The sequence below is a fragment of the Colobus angolensis genome, unplaced genomic scaffold (assembly GCF_000951035.1).
Source record: "Colobus angolensis palliatus isolate OR3802 unplaced genomic scaffold, Cang.pa_1.0 Scaffold411, whole genome shotgun sequence".
Taxonomy (NCBI): Eukaryota; Metazoa; Chordata; class Mammalia; order Primates; family Cercopithecidae; genus Colobus; species Colobus angolensis.
The window spans coordinates 2099570-2121042 of NW_012117500.1; the positions used below are offsets into that span (position 1 = coordinate 2099570).

General features: G+C 39.8%; 1 protein-coding gene and 1 long non-coding RNA gene across 3 annotated transcripts in view; one reads left to right on the forward strand and one right to left on the reverse strand.

The window, feature by feature from the left end:
- Positions 1–21473, reverse strand: part of RARB (retinoic acid receptor, beta) — a 424977-nt gene that overhangs the window by 200953 nt on the left and 202551 nt on the right. The gene's annotated exons all lie outside the window — the stretch shown is intronic.
- On the forward strand, positions 15351–17169 carry LOC105521893. The gene is made up of 2 exons (XR_001003354.1): positions 15351–15633; positions 16897–17169. It is a non-coding gene; the product is annotated as an uncharacterized LOC105521893 (long non-coding RNA).

Sequence of the window (21473 nt, forward strand, 5' to 3'; positions counted from 1 at the left end):
GGAGGCGGAGCTTGCAGTGAGCTGAGATTCGGCCACTGCACTCCAGCCTGGGCGACAGAGCAAGACTCCGCCTCAAAAAAAAAAAAAAAAAAAAAGAATGGGGAGTAGGAAGTGTCCTTCTCTTTGGGATCCTGTCTATGGAAAGAGGAGAATTGAATTGCTGGGACTGTGTCTCTGGGAGTTAGTTCTCCTTGGCTATGCACAATCAAGAATGATCTGCCTCTTCTGCCAGATTATAGTAATAATGAGTAGCATTATTAAATGCTTCCAGTATGCCTGGCATTATCCTAAGCATATTATATATATTACTTCATTAACTCTTTAGGGGAATCCTCAGAGGTAAGTCTTATTATTTCTTATCCTCATTTTGCAAGTAAGGAAATAGAGACATAGAGTGACAAAGTTATAAAAACCTAACCATAAGGCTCACTTCTCTAGAAACATCCACAGAGACCCTAACTCAAGGCATTCGTGATGGGAGACCAAGAGGTGGATAGTTGATGGCAGACTTGCTAGTTGTATGCAACAGTCTCTGCCTGAGAGACAAACCTTGCATTTTCTTCTGGTTCCAGCTAACATTTTTCTTTTTCCCAATTTTAGTTGGTTTTAATATATCAGCTAGGATTGGGTTCCATCACAGCAGCTACAGTAGCTTCACAAGCTAAGGGCCTATGTTTTTTCCAGAACAAGAGGTCTGAGGTTAGGTAGTTCAGGACTCACACAGAGGCTTTTTGCTACCTTCCTACTCTCTTAATTAAATATGTACCGGTTGCCTTCACGTTTGCAAACTGGCTGCTACCTCTTCAGCATTGTGTGTGTATTTCAGGCAGGAAGAAGAAAACGGATGAAGTGGATAAGATAAAGAGTAAAGCCAACAATTAAGCTCCTGTTCAAACAGTTTTCCCAGAAGCCCCATCCAGTGACTGTCTTCACATCTAGGTGGCCCAGACTGTGTCACATGGCTACCCCTTGATGCAAGGGGATTTGGAAGATGGAGTACTTTAAATATGCAAATTGATACACTGAAGAAAATAAAGATACTTTTAGCAAGGACTAAGGAAAGACTAGCAACCCAAAATATCTGCCACAGTTATTAAACTTTTAACTGAAGTCAGAGGAAAGAACTTCAAAGCCAGCAAGCCCAGGGGGTTTATTTCTCAGTGAAGCATCATAGTGACACATGGAGCTAGAATAAGAAACCTGCATCCTCCTGGATGAGGTCTATGTATCTTTTTTATCTGTAAACAATCTCATGCTGCAAAGCCAGGATGGTACAGTGAAAAGAGCCCTGAAAGCAGAAGAAGGCCACATATTGCGTTTGCCACATGTAATCTGGGGACTTTGGACAGATATTAACTTCACATTCCTTATCAGTAAAATGGGCAGAAATGCAAGGGACCTTTCCTTTGTGTAAGTCCATCTAAAATTACACAGGTATATGAATTTATAACATTTTAACATTTTTGTATAGGGACATAAAACATATATTAATGTAGATAATTTTATAACATTAGAACATTTATATACACATGAATGTATTTATACAGTTATGTAATACAATTTTATAATATCTTTATAATGGAATATGGCAGAATGTACAATGTGCTTTAGGATATCGCTTCTAAAATTAAGGACTTAAGCTTCTGGAATCCACCTGGTTTGCCAATCTACTTCCCATATAGGGGGGAAAAACAAAGCTTGGTTTATCCCAAATAAGGGAAAAAAAGAGGGCTTGGAATTATCAGTGTATCTCAACATTAAAACTGTCATCTCTCCCATTGGAAATATGGCAACTGTGTTGTGTTTTCTAAGATATATGCCAGCAATATTTCAAAATATGATTAACAGTGCCAATACCTTGTAAAGTTGGGCACATCTTTTCTTGTTTTGTCTTAGTGATACCGTCTATCTTTGTGAAAGCTGATATATTAAATAGCTTTTTAAAAGCCTTATTGTGGCTTTTCTTTCCCCTTGGTATAGTAGTGTAACTTTCATCGATAATAATGGGAGTTATGTTGTAGCATCCAGGGTGTTTATGTGGGCCCTGTAGTTAATGGTGATGGACCAGCCTTGAAACCATGGCCTAGAGTTCAGGGGCCTGTCTCATTTTTTTATGTTCTCAGAGGGATGGAAAAGTGCCTGGTTACATCTCTTTTAGCTAGCCCCCAAACTTGGAGCTTCTCTGCCTTTCTATTTTGGTGGAAACTGGTGCTTGGATACATACATTGAGACGGAATAAAAACAAATTTCATGTAAAATTATATGATATCTGAATCCCAAAATTAGGGGAAATTTCACCCAAAAAGATTTACTTTAGCTTCATCCTAAATTTTAGTTAAAGACTATATGAAAAATTATCATTTTAAAGGTCATGTAAGAATTATAACCAGTTAAGAATATATAGACCAGCCCTTGAAATGTATGTAAGAATTTTTTTTTTCTAATCAAAACAACCCACACATTTTCACAAATCATGTAATTTTTGAGCTGGAAAAGGGCTGTGAAGTGGCCTTATTTTATAAATGAAGAGATGAAGGCCCACTGAGGCTAAATGCATTACCTGAATTTGTACAAAGAATTTTCATTCCTGACCACGGACATGGAAAACATTATGATAATGAGGAACTTGGTAAGTGAACAAATATATGTATGCTTGGAACAGAATGGATACTCAATACTTTTTAAATAAATTCAATATTGGGGTTTTAAAATGCAAAATACAGAGATAAACTAATATAAAATTATCGAGAGGTTTCAAAAATGTTGGCTAGGAGGCAGGGCTAACTTGCAGGTCCCACTTGGATGACAGAACAGCGTGTGGAGACTCACACTGTGAACTTCTGCTTCGAGAACTACTGCAGAAACATACCAGAAAAAATGAAGGAATTCACAGACCCTTTGAAGGAAGTGGCTTGCCACTGTAAACTCTGTGAGACAGCCGAAAACCTGTGAGTGCCCAAAGTGTGATGGGGAAAGTCCACCTCTGAACACACATCCTCATGGAGGAACCTGAAAATCCAGATCAAGGGAGGATTTAACCTTACCTAGAGGTCAAACAAATTTAGAGAGCCAAGTGAAACATAAAGGTAGAAGCAGCAGCAGGAATAGCCCTGTAGGCACACAGTCCCCAGGGAACCCAGGGAAGCCATTTCTGACTTTCTCTCACAGGGACCCTTGGGGAGGGCTGCCAGTAGAATTGGGGAAGGACCACATGGAGAAGGAAACTTCCAGCTGAAATCTGTAATAATTTCAACTTCCTGTGCAGAATCTGAGGTTGCAGGGGCAGCAAATGGGAAGTGTAGATATGCGCACAAGAAACCAGGGCACGTAAGAGTGGTGGGGCCTGAATGCCCTGGTTTCTTTCTTAGTAGGAAGGCTTGTAGCCTGGGGCAAGATCTCAGCCATACTCACTTGTTGCCTAGATATACACTCGATGCTGTTGGTGGGGCACAATGGGAGTGAAACTGGCCTTGCTGGCTGTATGGGAACTGGGTAAGGCCAGTCGCTGCTGGTTTTCCTCTACTTCCCTGGTGACCTGTATGATGCAGCAGAGGCAGCCATAATCCCCCTGGGAACATAACTCCATGGGCCTGAGAACCACACCTCATCCCCACAGCGGCTGCAGCAAACCCCACCCAAAGACAGTCTGATCTCAGACATGCCTAACCCTGCCCTAACCTGATGGTTTTTCTCTACCTGCCCTGGTAGCTGAAGACGAAGGACATAATGTCTTGGGAGCTCTATGACCCTGCCTACTAACCTGAATACTTATCCAGGAAACCTTATGGCAAGCTTGTATCTGCACTACACTACTATAGCTGATGCTCCTTGCAAAAGTGCCACCACCTGGCTGGAGGCCAACCTACTCAAGCCATTCAGCAACTCACAAAAGAACAACCCCACTTGAAGAAAGGAGAAAACAACAGTTAATTCCACCGCCTGTAATAGCCTGGCTAACCAGAGTCTGTCCACATGACAACTTCACGGCTAGTACGACCAGCATTCAAGAAAACCAGCACACTAAACAGAACTACAACCAAGGACCCTCAGAGAGTTCAATTCACTGCCCTGCTACCTCCACCAGAGCAGGTGCTGGTATCCATGACTGAGAGGCCTGAAGATGGATCACATTGCAGGACTCTTTACAGACCCTCCCCAGCATAAGCCTGGAGCCCAGTAGCTCTGCTGGGTGGCTAGACCCAGAAGAGAAACAACAGTCACTACGGTCTGGTTCTTAGGCAGCCACCTCCCTAGGGGAAGGGGGAGAACACCCTATCAAGGGATCACCCTGTGGGACAAAAGAATCTGAATAGCAGCACTTGAGTCCCATGTCTTCCCTCTGACGTCATCTGCCCAAATGAGAAGGAACCAGAAAAAAGATTCTGGTGATATGACAAAACAAGGTTCTTTAACTCCCCGCAAAGATCACATGAACTCACCAGCAATGGATCTAAACCAAGAAAATATCTCTGAATTTCCAGAAAAAGAATTCAGAAGGTCGATTATTAAGCTACTCAAGGAGACACCAGAGAAAGGTGAAAACTAACTTAAAGAAACTTAAAAATAATACAAGATATGGATGAAAAAAATCTCCAGAGAAATAGATAGCACAGAGAAATCCAAAATACACTGCAAAGTTCCAACAGTAGAGTTGAATAAGTAGAAGAAAGAAATTCAGAGCTCGATGACAGGGCTTTCAAATTAACCCATTCCAATAAAGACAAAAAAAATTTAAAAAAATGAATAAAGCCTCCAAGAAATGTAGGATTATGTTAAACAACCAAACCTATGAATAATTGGTGTTCCCAAGGAAGAAATTTAATAGCTTGGAAAACTTCTTTGAGGGAATAATCGAGGAAAATTTCCCTTGCTTTGCTAGAGATCTAGACATCCAAATAGAAGAAGCTCAAAGAACATCTGGGAAATTCATCACAAAAAAAATCATCACCTACGCACATAGTCATCTGGTTATCTAACTTCAAGATGAAGGAAAGAATCTCAAGAGATGTGAGGCAAAAACAAAGGGTAACCTATGAAAGAAAACCTATCAGATTAACAGATTTATCAGCAGAAACCCTTCAAGCCACAAGGGATTGGGGTCCTATTTTTAGCCTCCTTAAACAAAACAATTATCAGCTAAGAATTTTGTATCCAGTGAAACTAAGCTTCATAAATGAAGGAAAGACAAAGTTGTTTTCAAACAAATGCTGAAAGAATTCACCACTGCCAAGACAACACTACAAGAGCTGCTAAAAGGAGCTTTAAATCTTGAAACAAAACCTCTAAATACACCAAAATAGAACCTCCTTGAAACATAAATCCCACAGGGATTATAAAACAATAACACAATGAAAAAAATAACTAAGGTATTCAGGCAACAACTAGCACAATGAACAGAATAGTACCTCACGTCTCAATACTAACATTGAATGTAAATGGCCTAAATGTTCCACTTAAAAGATACAGAATGGCAGAATGGATAAGAATTTACCAACCAAGTATCTGCTGTCTTCTAGAGACTCACCTAACACATAAAGACTCACAAAAACTTAAGGTAAAGTGGTGGAAAAAGATATTCCAGGCAAATGGACACCAAAAGCAAGAAGGACTAGCTTTTCTTAAATCAGACAAAACAGACTTCAAAGCAGCAAGAGTTAAAAAACACAAAGAGAGACATCACATAATTATAAAAGGATTAGTTCCATAGGAAAATATCACAATCCTAAATATGCATGCCCCTAACACTGGAACTCCCAAATTTATAAAACAATTATGACTAGACCTAAGAAATGAGATAGATGGCAACACAGTAAGAGTTGGGGGACTTCAATACTCCACTGACAGCACTAGACAGGTCACCAACACAGAAAGTTAGCAAAGAAACAACTGACTTAAACTATACCTTAGAACAAATGAACTTAACAGATATTTACTGAATATCCTAACCAACAACTGCAGAACATACATTCAACTCATCAGCACATCGAACATTCTCCAAGGTAGGCCATATAATAGGTCACAAAACAAGTCTCAGCAAATGTAAGGAAACTGAAATTATAACATGTACGCTCTCAGACCACAGAATAAAATTGGAAATCAACTCTAAAAGGAATCCTCAAAACCATGCAAATAAGTGGAAATTAAATAATCTGCCTCTGAATGGTCATTGGGTCAACAATGAAATCAAGATGGAAATTTAAAATTTCTTTGAACTGAATAATAGTGACACAACCAAAACCTCTGTGATACAGCAAAAGTATTCTCAAGAGAAAAGTTCACAGCATTAAATGCCTACATCAAAAAGAACACAAATAGACAAACTAAAGTCACACCTCAAGGAACTAGAGAATCAAGAACAAACCAAAACCAAATTCAGCAGAAGAAAAGAAATAATAAAGATCAGAGCAGAACTAAATGAAATTGAAACAAACAACAACAAAAAAAAACAAAAGATAGAAAAAACAGAAAGCTAGTTCTTTGAAAAGATAAACAAAATTCATAGACCATTAGGGACATTAACCAAGAAAAGAAGAGATAAGATCCAAATAAGCTAAATTAGAAACGAAACAGAAGATATTACAATGTATACCATAGAAATACAAAAGATCATTCAAGGCTACTATGAACACCTTTATGTGAACAAACTAGAAAACTAGAGGAGACGAATAAATTCCTGGAAATATACAACCCTCCTTGATTAAGCCAGAAATAAATGGAATATCTTAACAGACCAATAACAATCAGTGAGGTTGAAATGGTAATTAAAAAAAAATTGCCAACCAAAAAATGTTCAGGAACAGATGGATTCACAGCTGAATTCTATCAGAAATTCACAGAATGGGTACCAATCTTATTGAAACTATTTCAAAAAATAGAGAAAGAAGAAATCTTCCCTAAGTCATTCTATGGAGCCAATATCAGCCGAATACCCAAACCAGGAAAGGACGTAACAAAAAACTACAGACCAATATCCCTGATGAACATAGACACAAAAATCTTCAACAAAATACTAGCTAACTGAATCCAAAAGCCTATCAAAAAGATAATCCACCATGATCAAGTGGGTTTCATACCAAGGACATAGGGATGGCTTAACATATGGAAGTCAATAAATGTGATACACCACATAAGCAGAATTAAAAACAAAAAATCACATGATCATCTCAATAGACACAGAGAAAAGCATTTGACAATACCCAGCTTTGCTTTATGATGAAAACCCTCAGTAAAATCAGCATAGAAGGGACATACCTTAAGGTAATAAAAGTCATCTATGACAAACCCACAGCCAACATTATACTGTATGGGGAAAATTTGGAGTCATTCCACCTGAGAACTGGAACAAGACAAGGATGCTCACGTTCACCACTTCTATTCAACACAGTACTGGAAGTCCTAGCCAGAGCAATCAGACAAGAGAAAGAAATAAAGGGCATCTAAATCGATAAAGAGGGAGTCAAACGGTTGCTGTTTGCTGATATATGATTGTATACCTAGAAAACCCAAAAGACTCATCCAAAAAACTCCTAAATCTGATAAATGAATTCTGTAAAGTTTTGGGATACAAAATCGATGTCCACAAATCAGTAGCACTGCTATGCATCTACAGTGACCAAGATGAGAATTAAATCAAGAACTCAACCCCTTTTACAGCAGCTGTCAAAAAAATATACATAGGAATATACCTAAGGATGTGAAAGACCTATACAAGGAAAACTACAAAACACTGCTGAAAGAAATCACAGACAACACAAACAAATGTAAACACATCCCATGCTTATGGATGGGTAGAATCAATATCATAAAAATGACCATATTGCCAAAAGCAATCTAAAAATTCAGTGCAAATCCCATCAAAATACCATCATCATTCTTCATAGAACTACAATACACAATCCTAAAATTCATATGAAACCAAAAAAGAGCCGATATAGCCAAAGCAAGACTAAGCAAAAACAACAAATCTGGAAGCATCACATTACCTGACTTCAAACAATACTATAAGGCTATGGCCACCCAAACAGCATGGTACTGGTATAAAAATAGGCACATAGACCAATGGAACAAAACGGAGAATTTGGAAATAAACACAAATACTTATAGCCGACTGATCTTTGACAACGCAAACAAAAACAAAGTGGAGAAAGGACACCCTATTCAGCAAATGGTGCTGAGAAAATTGGCAAGCCACAGGTAGAAGAATGAAACTGGATCCTGATCTCTCACTTTATACGAATATCAACTCAAGATGGATTAAGGACTTAAATCTAAGGCCTGAAACAATAAAAATTCTAGACGATAATGTCAGAAAAACCATTCTAGACATTGGCTTAGGCGAAGACTTCATGACTAAGAACTCAAAACCAAATGCAATAAAAGCAAAGATAAATAGATGGGACTTAATTAAACTAAAAAGCTTCTGCACAGCAAAAGAAATAACCAAAAGAATTAACAGACCATTCAGAGAGTAAGAGAAAATCTTCATAATCTATCCATCCAACAAAGGACTAATGTCCAGAATCTACAAAGAACTCAAACAAATCAGAGAGAAAAAACAGACAATCCCATCAAAAAGTGGGCGAAGGACATGAATAGACAATTATCGAAAGAAGATATACAAACAGCCAACAAACATGAAAAAATGCTCAACATCACTGATTTTCAGGGAAATACAAATCAAAACCACAATGTGATACTATCTTACTTCTGCAAGAATCATCATAATTAAAACATAAAAATAGTAGGTGTTGGTATGGGTGTGGTAAAAAGGGAACACTTTTGCAGTGCTAGTGGGAATGTAAACTAGTACAACCACTGTGAAAGACAGTGTGGAGATTCCTTAAAGAACTAAAAGTAGATCCACTATTTGATTCAGCAATCCCACTGATGGGCATCTACCCAGAGGAAAAGAAGTCATTATATGAAAAAGCCATTTGCACATGCACGTTTACAGTAGCACAATTCACAACTGCAAAAATATGGAACCAGCCCACATGCCCATAAGACAATGAGTGGATAAAGAAAATACAGTATATATACCATGGAATACTACTCAATCATAAAAAGGAATGAAATAATGGCATTTGCAGAAACCTGAATGGAGTTTGAGACCATTACTCTAAGTGAAGTAACTCTGGAATGGAAAATCAAACATTGTATATTCTCACTTATAAGTAGGAGCTAAGCTATGAGGACACAAAGGCATAAGAATGACACAATAAACTTTGGGGACCTGGGGGAAAGGTGGCAGGGGGGTATGAGGGATTAAAGATTGCACATTGTAAACAGTGTACACTGCTTGGGTGATGGCTGCACCAAAATCTCAGAAATCACCAAGAACTTATCCATGTAACCAAACACTGCCTGTTCCCCCAAAACCTATTGAAATTTAAAAAATATTATCAAAGTTATTATTGTTTTGCTGAAAAGTACTAGGAAAAGTCAAACTGCTTTAGACATACAGGGCTTAGCAGGGTTCTGAGAATCTACTAAGAGCTGAATAAATATTTGTTGATGGAAGGAAGCATGTTGAAAGTTTATTGGGCATTTGATGAAATATGCCAAGAGAGTAATTTTTAACTTTTTCCTTTGATGACAGCTTTTACTACTGTGAAGCCCAAACTTGATAAATATGGTAGGATATGCATTTCATTATTCTATTTGAGTAGATTTCCATGACATATTTAAAAGCCTGTACTATTATATTTTGAAGAGATAAAAATGAATGGGTCTTCTAATATTCACACAGCTACCTTTGGTGTTTTTATATCCCACAGGTTGTCTTTCACCCAGTCTTAGTCCATTTGGGCAGCTGCAACAAAATACCTTAGACTGGGTAATTCATGAGCAACAGAAATTTATTGCTCATAATTCTGGAGACTGGGAAGTGCAAGATCAAGGTGTTGGCAGATACAGTGTCTGGTGAGGGCTTTTCTTCATAGATAGTGTCTTCTATGTGTCCTCACATGGTAGAAGAGGCACACAAGCTTCCTTGTCAAACTCTCAAACTCCCAGGGTCAAGCAATCCTCCCTTCTCAGCTTCCTGAGTAGCTGGGGGCTACAGGCATGCACCATGGCACCTGGCTTTCAGGCCTCTTCTATAAGGGTGCTAATTCCATTCATGAGAGCCCTATCCTCACAATCTAAACACCTCCTAAAAGTCCTACCTCTTAATATCATCATATCGGTGATTAAGTTTCAATATATGTATTTTGGGTTGATACAAACATTCAGATGACAGCACTTGATTAGATAAATAACTGCAGCCTCTGTCTAAGCCTTCAAATTTATCTTTCCGCCAGCCTTGTTTTACCCCTTGAGCCACGACCGATCCAAACTTATGTCTCCTTACCACCTGTCTTGGAACCTTTTGCTATCTACATCAGTACTCTTCCCCATTTGGTTTACCTTTGTTCAAGGCTCAAATATTATTGTCTTCTCTTTTATACATTTTCAGGCTAATGCTCTTTTCCCTTGTGCCCCAATGCGCTTCGAAGATAACTAGTTATTTTAATTATTTCTATGCATACAGGTGTACTTTCTATTAGTGCAAATTTTGAGAGGGCAGATATTCATATATTCTATTGATTTTTAGGTCGACAGCAAAAAAGCCCCGTACTGAAAACAGAGGGGATGCTCAGTAAATACTTGTAAAATGAATGAATGGAAAACCAAGGTCTCTCATTCTCCCAAAACCCAGTTCTCTGCACTGGTCCTCTACTCTAAGTACTATGATAACTTCCTATGTGCCAAGCAGAGCTGACTAGCATATATTGCTGTATTTTATTGTCACAGCAACAACACTGAGTTGGTCCTATTGCTGGTACCCTTTTACTGATGAGGAAATTGAGACTTTTGAGCAACATTTAGTTACTTCCTCAAAGTCACACAGCTAATCAGTGACAGATGTCCCTCAAATGATGGCTGTGGAAAAACGAGGGAAGAAGCACATGACAAAATGGACATTGTTGGGTAAAAGCCACAACAATAACCACAGCAGTGTGCACTAGTGCTATCACTAAAGCAGCAGCAGAATAATCCAAAATGATTACTATCTAAAACAAAGAAGGCAAGGCTGTGGGTAACCTGACAGGTCTCACCCAATCAACTCTGGTACTTGGAATTCCATCCAAAAAATGGACAGATTGTTTCTGCCACCTCCCCAGAAACCTCTTCCAGAGGCTCTGCATGTGGAAATATCCTTTAGCCAACCTAAATGTGGCACGCTGCTCTCTGAGCTCCATATATATTATGAAGCTGTTTTCATCATCTTCCTTTTCCTTCTTTCTTGCAACTGGCATTATGTTTCTGTCCTCTATTTTATTCAAAAGGATGTGTTTCTATTCAATGAAACAGATCAGTGGCCTTTTCTACCACTAAATCATAAATCTCTCTCCTCTTAAAACTTTGAAGAAAAACCTAGTAATCAAAACAGTTTCTAGATTTTTTTTAATATCTAGAAATTCACTGACAAACAAGATTGAAAACAAGCCTTCCCACCTACCCCACACGCTTGTGAACATTTGCAACGCCATCATTGTTTGTTGTGTTTGATTCATTTTTGTGAGCAGGCTTTCCTTGTACAGTTAAACTACTTTCTTACACTAAGCTCTCTGTGAATTGTCACAATGGTTGACAAAAAATTCTGTATCAAATACTACTTAATTTTAAGCATTTCTGTCTGCCAATTTATTACTTAGTACAAATTTCATTTTGCCAGGGCAAAAAAACAATTTGTTTGTTTCATGTTGAAAACAGTTTTTCAAATAAATTCTGATGGTACACTATCAAGCCCTCTTATCTTTCATTAAACTAATGCTTTCAAGCATAATTAAGAATGAAAGGGAAAACTAAGTATATTGTAATGCTCTGATATTAAAGAAGACATATCAAAATAAATTTACAATCACATCATCACATCAGTCTCTACTATGACTACAATAGTATTATAACCATAATTAATTAGCTATGGTACAAATTACTAATAAATCTTTAGATATTAAATGCCTAATTTTTCAAAACCATACGTCTTTGTAAATTGATTATTTAGAATTTAGAGGCTTTTTAATTAGGAAGAAATTTATGCAATGCTGTATGTAATAATTAGGAATCAGCTTTTCTGCAATACTTTTGAACATCAGCAAAAATTAAAGCTGTGGAAAATAGTCTGAGTTAATTATAGTATTTCACTGTCAAAAATCAACATATAGGTAAAATTTAGAGGTTAATGTGGCATTTCCATTTCTTTAACTTCCACCTAGCCTTATGTTCTTAGTGCTTGAATCATCAACCGAATCCAAAAATCAATGAGACGGGGGAAGTCTCCTTAGTGATTTATGCCTCTAAGAAAGTTTTCATTTTATCCAATAGTTTCAGCAAACCTCATCAATCCAGGTTAAACATTTAATGCTCTTTTTTTTTTTTTTTTTTTCTGTTCCCTAAGGATAAAGCTGGAATATTTCTGAGCCTTGCCATCATTTTTGGTAAGTGATTATTTTGACGTAAGACACAAAAGCTGCTTTGTCAGGAGGGTGGGAACGCCATTTGGGGTCAAAGACATTGCTGAAGTGAGACCTCCTTATGTGTGTGGTCAAAAGACCCCAAGAGATGGGGAGAGGACCTGATGGTGAACCACTTCACACTCACAGGGGCCTGCTGAGGGTGGATTTCAAAGTCAAGGCCCTCCTGTGTCCAGAGGACTTGTGGGGAGGGAGCCTCGGACATATCTTATTCTGCCTATACGACAGAAAGGTGTGGAAGATACTATAAATAAGAGAGGAATATTATAAAAACAAGGAATGATTGCCTACGCAACACAGAAGCCAGTTTTTTCTCCTTCTTGCTTCAACTCCTCCCCACTTCAGTTCTCTGAAGACATCCCAGCCAATGTGTTTCCTACCCATAAGGTGTTGTTAAGAAGGAGGGCGGTCTGGGTAAAATTCACCTTTGTTCCTCTAAACGCTTCCCATTGTGTCTTATTTTTAAATTTATTTTCTTCAATAAAAACCTAGATCCTCAGTCACCCAAAGCCAGTGTCCTCCGGTCCATCCAGGAAACAGATTTTTTCTTCCCTGATGGCTCCAAAAGGAATTAAGCCACTGTTTTCTCCTGCTGGGTTTCTGTTGTGCATCTTCAAGTCATTTCTTCATCTGAAGGTCTTCAGGCAAACCCACTAAACCTCTTGAGCACATGACTCAAGAGGGACAATTGCTAATAGATGCATTTGTATATTTGTATTCTGGCAGAATTGGTCTTAAATTGTTGCTCATAGGAGAAAGGAAGAGCAACTGTAGCACCTCTGTTCACTGTTGCTGGCAGATAACAAACTTGAGATGAAGCCACATTTACAAGGGGAAAATTGCCTACACCCACAGAATGAAATTTCAGGCTTTGACAGTTGCTAGGTAAGTAAATGAGAATCATTTTATTCTGGGTGAACGTAACACCTAGCACATCTTGAACAATAAGAGGAGTTGGTGGCCCGAGGGTGGTGACACCCCATATTGTACATGTTCAGAAGAGTCTCCTGGGAGGAAATATAAGGAACTAGTGGCCAAACAATCGCCCCCTTATGGTTCCTCATAATCTTAAGTAGAAGGTACAGCTCCTCTCAAAGGGAACCTCAGAAAATGACTTTAATTCTCCGATTTTAATTCAACAAATATTGCACCAACTCTGAAGAAGCCCTATATGAAGGCCCAAGGCCTCCACCCGAATCCAGGATACCTTCATCTCATGCCTGAATGCTTTAAACAACCTCGAGTAGTTTCATGACTTCAATCTTTGCCCTGCAGCCAGAAAAACAAAAACAAACCTTTCTAAAAAGTTACTTTTTCCCTTCTTATAAAATCGCTCAATAACTCCACCTACCATCAGGAACAATCCCATTTCTTGACATAGACCTACAAGGTCCTCCCATGCTAGCTCCTGTTAACTTTTCCAACTTGGTTTCTCAGTGTGACCCGCCCCTCTCCACCCCAGCCTCTATGCCTTTGAGAGGTTGTTCCCTTTCCCCACCCTTCCCTTTCCACTTTTCTGGCCAACCTTTAGTTTTCAACTTTAACCGCCCCTTTCCCCAAAAAGCCTCCACTGACTTGTCAAGTGGGTTAGATGCCCTCCTTCTGTGGTTCCACAGCTCCGTTTGTGTCCCTGGTGTATCTTTATCAGACTTTATTGCTTGCTCATATTCTGCTTCTGGATCCTTCAAGGTTACAAGGGACAGAAACTCAGCTCGAATCAGCTTAAGCTAAAGAGGAAATGTGCTGGACCCTGGGTTAGCTCACAGACCGACGGAAATGCCAAACAAACAAGCTTGAGGAAAGCAGAAACTGGGGCCCCTCCCAGATCTCTGGATTCTGCATTAGGGCTTTAAACACTGATCACGGCGTATCTGTGAGAGTTCTGATTGCTCCTTCTTAGGTCATGTGTTTACCTAGACTAAGAACTGTGGTCCTGGTTTAGGAAATATATAAGAAGATCTAGAATTCCACTCAGAACACTTTTCAAACCCTTGGGTAACAGAAAGGGAATGAAGGAGAACAGAAAGGAGGGCAGGACAGGCTGTTATGCAGATCACCTATTGCTGCAAAACTAACAACCAGAAAACCTCAGTGGCAAACAGCAATATATATATATTTTTAAATGCACTTGCAGGAGGTCAACTGATACAGTCTTGATGGCTTCGCATTAATCTGAAGGTCTGGCTGAACCAGGATCCTCAAGGTAGGGGAAACTGAGGCTTACTCCAGGGATGCTCATTTGGGGCCCCAGGCTGAAGGAGAAATGTCACCTTTTCATTGTCTGTGTCTTGCTCAGTGGCCGACACGTAGGATAGGTGCCTCATAAATTTGAATTTAATAAATGAGTAATCACGCCCAGCGTCCAATAAACTTCCTCTTTAGCTTAAGCTGATTTGAGTTTCTGTCCCTTGAACCCTTGAAGGATCCAGAGACCAAACGTGAACAGGCAACATAGTCTGATAAAGACATACCAGGGACACAAAGGGGGCTGTGTGGTCCTTTCTATGGATCTTGGCAAATAGACAAGTCAGGAAAAGGTGCTTGAGACAAAGGGAATAGTTTGAATCTGGTATAAGAAGAGAGAGGGCACATCTTAGAATGGCTATGTGACTAGTACGTGGAGTGCACTGCAAACTACAGGGCTACGATGGTAAATAGAGGACAAGTGGGGAGCGAGGAGTGTACGCTTTATTCTGCCTGTAAGTATCTATTAGGGCCATGGGGGTACAACTCAATGTATGACCTCATAGGTAAGAGTTAATGATGCATTTACGGCAAAACAGATTATAGGTGATATCCAAAATGGAATAATTTGGAACCAGTGCACCTATACAAATTTTTATTATTAGCTGGCTAATGAAGGAAAGAAATGCACTTAATTGGGTAAACGGTTTATTTCTTATCTTCTTTTAAGCTGTCTGAAAGAATAGAATTTGGCTAGCTGGTTTTCTACCCTTGAAAGCATAAAGAAGGCTGGACTGTCTGAAAATATTCTTTTCTGGGAGCATGTACGTAGACAACTGAAATAAACTGCAACTCACTGGTGCCAAATATATCGCACATCAGCCCACCTCCTGCCACGGTGAGCTTGTAGCAGGGAAAAGAATGTTCTCAGGTGAGGAGGATGTCAGCCTCATTCCAGAGAAAGAGGAGCCAGTCCTGCATGTGAGTGTGATTTCAAAGCTAGAGTTCTGAGGCTACAAAGAAAAAAAAGGGCTGAGGAAACAGGTCCCTGTCCCCCTGTCCCCAAACAATGATGCAGGGCCATCACCACCCATACTTTTTCTTTTAAAGACAGGAGTTGAGAGTCCAGTTGATAATTCTAAACCCAAGCCTTTTGCCCGATATAGAGGACAACTCTCATTGTTATTCTATATACTGCTCATATCCCATCCTATTGGTTAATAGGAAATAATAACAATAAATAAAGCTTGCTCTCAGGAGAGAGGGAGGGAGGGAGGAAGAGAGGATGGAGGGAGAAAGAGAAGGAAGGAGTCATTGTACTGACTTCTCAGGTAAAAGCCAGACAACTGGTTAACAACTGCCATGCAGTAATGGGGCAGGGCTCTGCTGGGGTGCAGGGCCTCATGGACCCCCAGATCATTCTAATCAGACATGCGAGATGTTTGACAGAAAAGTGGATTCTATTTGATGATTTGTTTCAAGAAGTTAAGGGGCAGAAGTTAAATTATGTTTCTATTTTTTTCTTCCTCCAAATGAAACTCATTCTAAACACTCAACTAAAAAATGATCTTACAGATCTGTGTAGTCTAATGCCTATGGACATGTTGCTATTCAAATTTAAAATTAAAAACTTTTTTTTTTTTTGAGATGAAGTCTCGCTCTTGTCCCCCAGGCTGGAGTGCAATGGTGCAATCTTAGCTCACTACAACTTCTGCCTCCCATGTTCAAGCGATTATCCTGCCTCAGCCTCCCGAGTAACTGGGATTACAGGTGCCTGCCACCACGCCTGGCTAATTTTTGTATTTTTTAAGTAGAGATGGGGTTTCACCATGTTGGCCAGGCTGGTCTCGAACTCCTGACCTCAGGTGATCTGCTCGCCTCAGCCTCCCAAAGTGCTGGGATTACAGGCGTGAGTCACCGCACCTGGCCAATTAAAAACTTAATTTAAAAAATTAAATTAAAAAAATGTAGCTCTTTAGCAGTTACCATGTTAGATAACATAAATACAGAACACTTGCATCATCATACAAGTTATACTGGACAGCACTGCAGATGCTGATGGTCATCATTCTCTAACATTGCTCAGCCTCCTAGTTCTACCAACTGGAAGTCTAGGAAAATACTGGAGGATAGCAGAGGCTATCAATACAGGGGCTGTGAAATCTAACAAGCAAATCATCTTTTCATTTCTTAGGTTCAGAAAGGGGCTTGCCTGCTGAGGAGCCATGCTCTCTCCATGATGAAGAACTAGAGACCGTCTTGTGCACTGGGCTGGCAGAGAGGAGCCAGACAGTGAACTGGAAAATGCCGAGGATCGCAATTCAGAGGACATGGGCTCTCACCTTGGCTCTATGACTCGTTTTTTGCCTTTCATCCCTACAATCTCTCTGAACCTCAGTCTCTGAATCAATAAAATGAGACTAACCAAACCAATCTGGCTGAATATAAAGGTATAACATCCTAATCAGACACAGGAATTTGTGCTTGCATAGCAAATGCCGCAGTAGCATACCTTTGGGAAACCATTGCTCTTAGGTGGTATTGTGAAGAGTGGGCCTCCTAATCTAGGTATTCTCACTCTAGTTCTTCCATGAGGATTTCTGGGAAGTCTGTCTGTGAGGGAAGGTTGTGACCCGTGACCTACTGTTGCTTTGGGAAGTCTTCAGCAGCTGGTGCCAGCTGTGTTTTCCTGATACAATTTTTTATGTGTTTGAGATGGAGTCTTGGTCTGTTGCCCAGGCTGTAGTGCAGTGGCATGACCTCAGCTCACTGTAACCTCCACCTCCAGGGTTCAAGCGATTCTCCTGCTGGGAGTAGCTGGGATTACAGGTGCGCACCACCACAGCCAGCTAATTTTTTTGTATTTTTAGTAGAGATGGGGTTTCACTATGTTGGCCAGGGTGGTCTTGAACTCCTAACCTCAGGTGATCCGCCCACCTCGGCCTCCCAAAGTGCTGGGATTACAAGCATGAGCCACTGTGCCTGGCCTCCTGATACGTTTAATAAGAGAGGTATATGTAATCCTCTGCCATCTTTAACGGAGAGTTTCACAGGTTCTGTGAATTACCTGGTGCTCTTCAGGACATAGGCAATGCCACAAATATCACACCCACGGGTGAGGCTACCCAGTCCATGTCCCTGCATGGGAAAGTTCTCCCACCACCCCAGAGGCTTCAAAGGAGCACACACTGATTTGCTGTAAAGAGTATCAACTTTGAAAGTTTCTAAACATGCCCCAAAGGAGACAATTTGGAAATTCTAAACACAGGTCATTGAACGTTTATTGCCAGTTGTCTTGATTATTCTGAGAGGTGAAAAGCACTCATGTTTAAATCTACGTTTGGACCATCTAGTCTTGCCTGCCTATTCCATGAGAATAAAGAACATCTCTTTGTTTTAATCTGTCCTCACCTACTATATGCTTTTGGACTCCTACTCTTTGAGCCCAAAGAAACCGGCAATTCACTACTGGGGCCAAAGAAAGAGATGATTCTAATGTTCCTCAGTTAGAATATTGCTATCTTGCACCCTACTCAAGTTACTTTGAAGATGACAACATGGACCACACAATGGCTCAGGCTGTTGCTGGTGGTAGTGGTGGGGGATTGAGATGGAGACAGCTACATTCTATATTCTGAAGGCAGCCTGAGAATAGAGAGGGGATATCCACCCTACAGTGGTAGTTCTTAAACATCAGCATCATCAGAATCACTTGAAGGGTTTGTTAAAACTCAAATTGCCTGGCCCATGCTCCAGGTTTCTCATTCAATTGACCAGGGGTAGGGGAGGGATAGGGCCTGAGAATTTGCATTTCTACTAGATTCCTAGGTAATGTTGATGCTGCTGGTCCAAGGACTCAACTTTGAGAATCACGGCTTTAGGACCTTCTCAAGCTTCATTTCATATGCACACATGAAAGGGGAAATACATTTCTCAAAACATGTTTCCTTAAATGTGATGCCAACTTGCATGACCAAAGCAAATGATAATGGCTAATATGTGCATAGCTCTTACTGTGTTCTAGGCACTGTTCTAAGTGCTTAAATATACTAAGAGATTTAATCCTCACAAAAATTGTATAAAAGTTGTATTATATTATCTTTATTTGACAAATGTGATCCAGAGAAGTAACTTTCCTAAGGTTATACAGCTAAAGTATGCATTAGGGTTGGTGCAGGAACACAGGAAGTCTGGCACCAGAGGCTACAGCCACTGCACTACATTGCCTCTCCCTGCAACCCCCTTTATTTTCCAACATTATCCTCATCCCCGGGCAAATGACAACATTCCTTTCAGAGTCCTCCTTGGGAGCCTCCCTTAAATGGGATGTTAACAACCTCAAGGCTGTTTGACGTTAGCCTCGGTCAAGTTTATTTTTAATACCTAGTAACTATAACGGAGCACAGTTTCTCATTTGCCTATACCCTGTCATTTTGGGAGTATCCTTGATTCAATAATTATTATTTTACAAGGAATGCAGAAAGACTTGACAAATAGAAAAACGGAAGCCTGAGTGAAGGAAGAGAAACAATAAACAGGAAAGAGAAAATAATAAAGCAATAGGAAGAAGGGTAAAAATAACCAGATGGAAAGGTCGAAGTAGATACAATGCAGGAGATAAGGATGGGAGAGAAAAATGTGAAAACCAAACATGCATGACAAAATAGTTAAAGTCCAAGTAGATGTCATACTGAGAAAATAGAAATATAAAACCTAAGCATAAAGCCAGTCACGATGAGTAAATAGAGGACATGAGGAGAGGAGGAAATTAGCAGGGGGAGGGAGACGAAAGATGCCACTAATTGGATTTTGAACTCCAGTTGCTATAATTGGGCATTTAAGCTATATCAACATTCTTCTTCATCTTTAGAATATTTTGCAATCTTTTAAAATACAGGAAACGCCATTTGATTTTGTCCCAACTCTGGCCACTCAAATCCTGGTTGCTTGTTTATTTTTTCTCGAGCAAGAAAAGTTTCACTAAGGGTTGGCATGCAGGATAAATCTTTTAGAGGAAAGAGGGGGAAATAATTCAATAGGAAGGAAGGATTCATTATGACAAGGGCTGGGTCAGGGAAATGGTCACATAACTGCATTCCTGAAAGCAAAGGCCTGCTAAAAAACTAAACCTGAGTTTTAAGGTTGTTTGCTCTGCCCTGGGATCGAGTTGAGGTCACTCTGGAGGCCAGTCACAGAGCCTGAGACTCTGAACGTTCTGTTTTAGATTAAGAGCTGGGTTCACCCAACGGGTACAGAGTGGGAAAGAGGATGGACGATGTCAGCTCTAGTCTGAGGGCTGGCGTCCTGCATGTGAGGATCCCATCACTCTGGGACCTCCCTAGGAGTTGGTTGTTCCATTAAATGGGGCACAGGAGGCCAGCCTTCACTGTTTATTCTTTCCCTTTCCCATTAGTTGTCAGATTCTTCTCTCTACATTTCTATTATGATATAATAGGAAATCCTTGGATTTTAAAATGGTATGCTTGCAAAATGTATTATCTTTCCCCCAGACGACTTCTTATCCAGTCCAACATGAATTTTCCAGCCATGCAGCTTACACAGTCATTCTTCCTGCAGTCTTTCAGAATCTGTCCTCTGGGGATACACCTCCCTCTTCCCACAGTTCCCTTGATCCCCAAGGAAAGTTATCTGAGGGGCTGTATTATTAAATTTCATGGAATCTAAGACACAATTGGGTATGAAAAAGAGTCACCATTAACTCATGCACCACTAAGAAAGAAAAAGTCTTCATTCTAAGATATGCCATTAGCTATGAGATATACCTCAATTTGAGAAATGTTATAATGTAAAATAAACAATGTCTCAGGTCTACAAAATGTGACATCTTCTCTATTTGACTGTAATCTCCTCGAGAGTAGCAACTGTGCCCTAGTTCTTTACCCCCTAACCTCTCCAAGGCAAATAGCTCTTTGTATTTTCCAAGCATGCTTGCTGACAACTCTGACTGCATTAAGTATGTGTGTATGTATGTGTGTGGTGTTTGATCACACATTTGTATAGCACGTTATAACCATTTCGTCCTTAATGTCCTAGGAAATTCAAGAATGGGACAGGGATTGCATTGCTTTTTTTGTTTACAGATGACCAGACTGAAGCTTAGAGACATAATCTGATACACCCATGGCACTAAGTCACCAGTAAGAGTTGAAATTAGGACCTGCAACTAAGTCTGAGTCTAGTATTTTTTGTTGTTGTTATTGTTTCCATGTTCAACAAATAGTAAAAAGTAGAAAGATGTGGACTCCTCACCTCCTACTCTAGCTCCTGAGAAAAGTCCTGCATTTGATTAGAAAATAACAAATGTTTCCATGCCCTAGTATGCTCTGGCATGTGGTTCCTTATTTTATCTCTGTGGCAGCTATCTGTCAACGTGTGATGCTTGGAGCTGAGGGTGGGGAGTTTGTACACACCAAGGCTATCTAAACAGACCATTAAGTGGTAGTAAAGTAACACATGTGAATGACAGGTCAATAAATCCCCAACAACTTATGTTGCCTGCAAGAAGTTGGCTGTTGCTGAGTGTTGTTGTGTTTACATAAAATCAATTTTACAAGCAATCTTAAATAATTAGGGAAGATGCCATCACACAGAGGATATTCTACATTCACTGTAATCGCCCTGGCATTCATCTCATTGATCCCTTTTGTCTGATACTATGTGTGGGGTTTTTTTTCCTCTCAAGCTGCTATCTTCCCTGATAGCCTCTTTATGAGATGCTGAAATACTACCTTATAAGAAACCAAGACACAC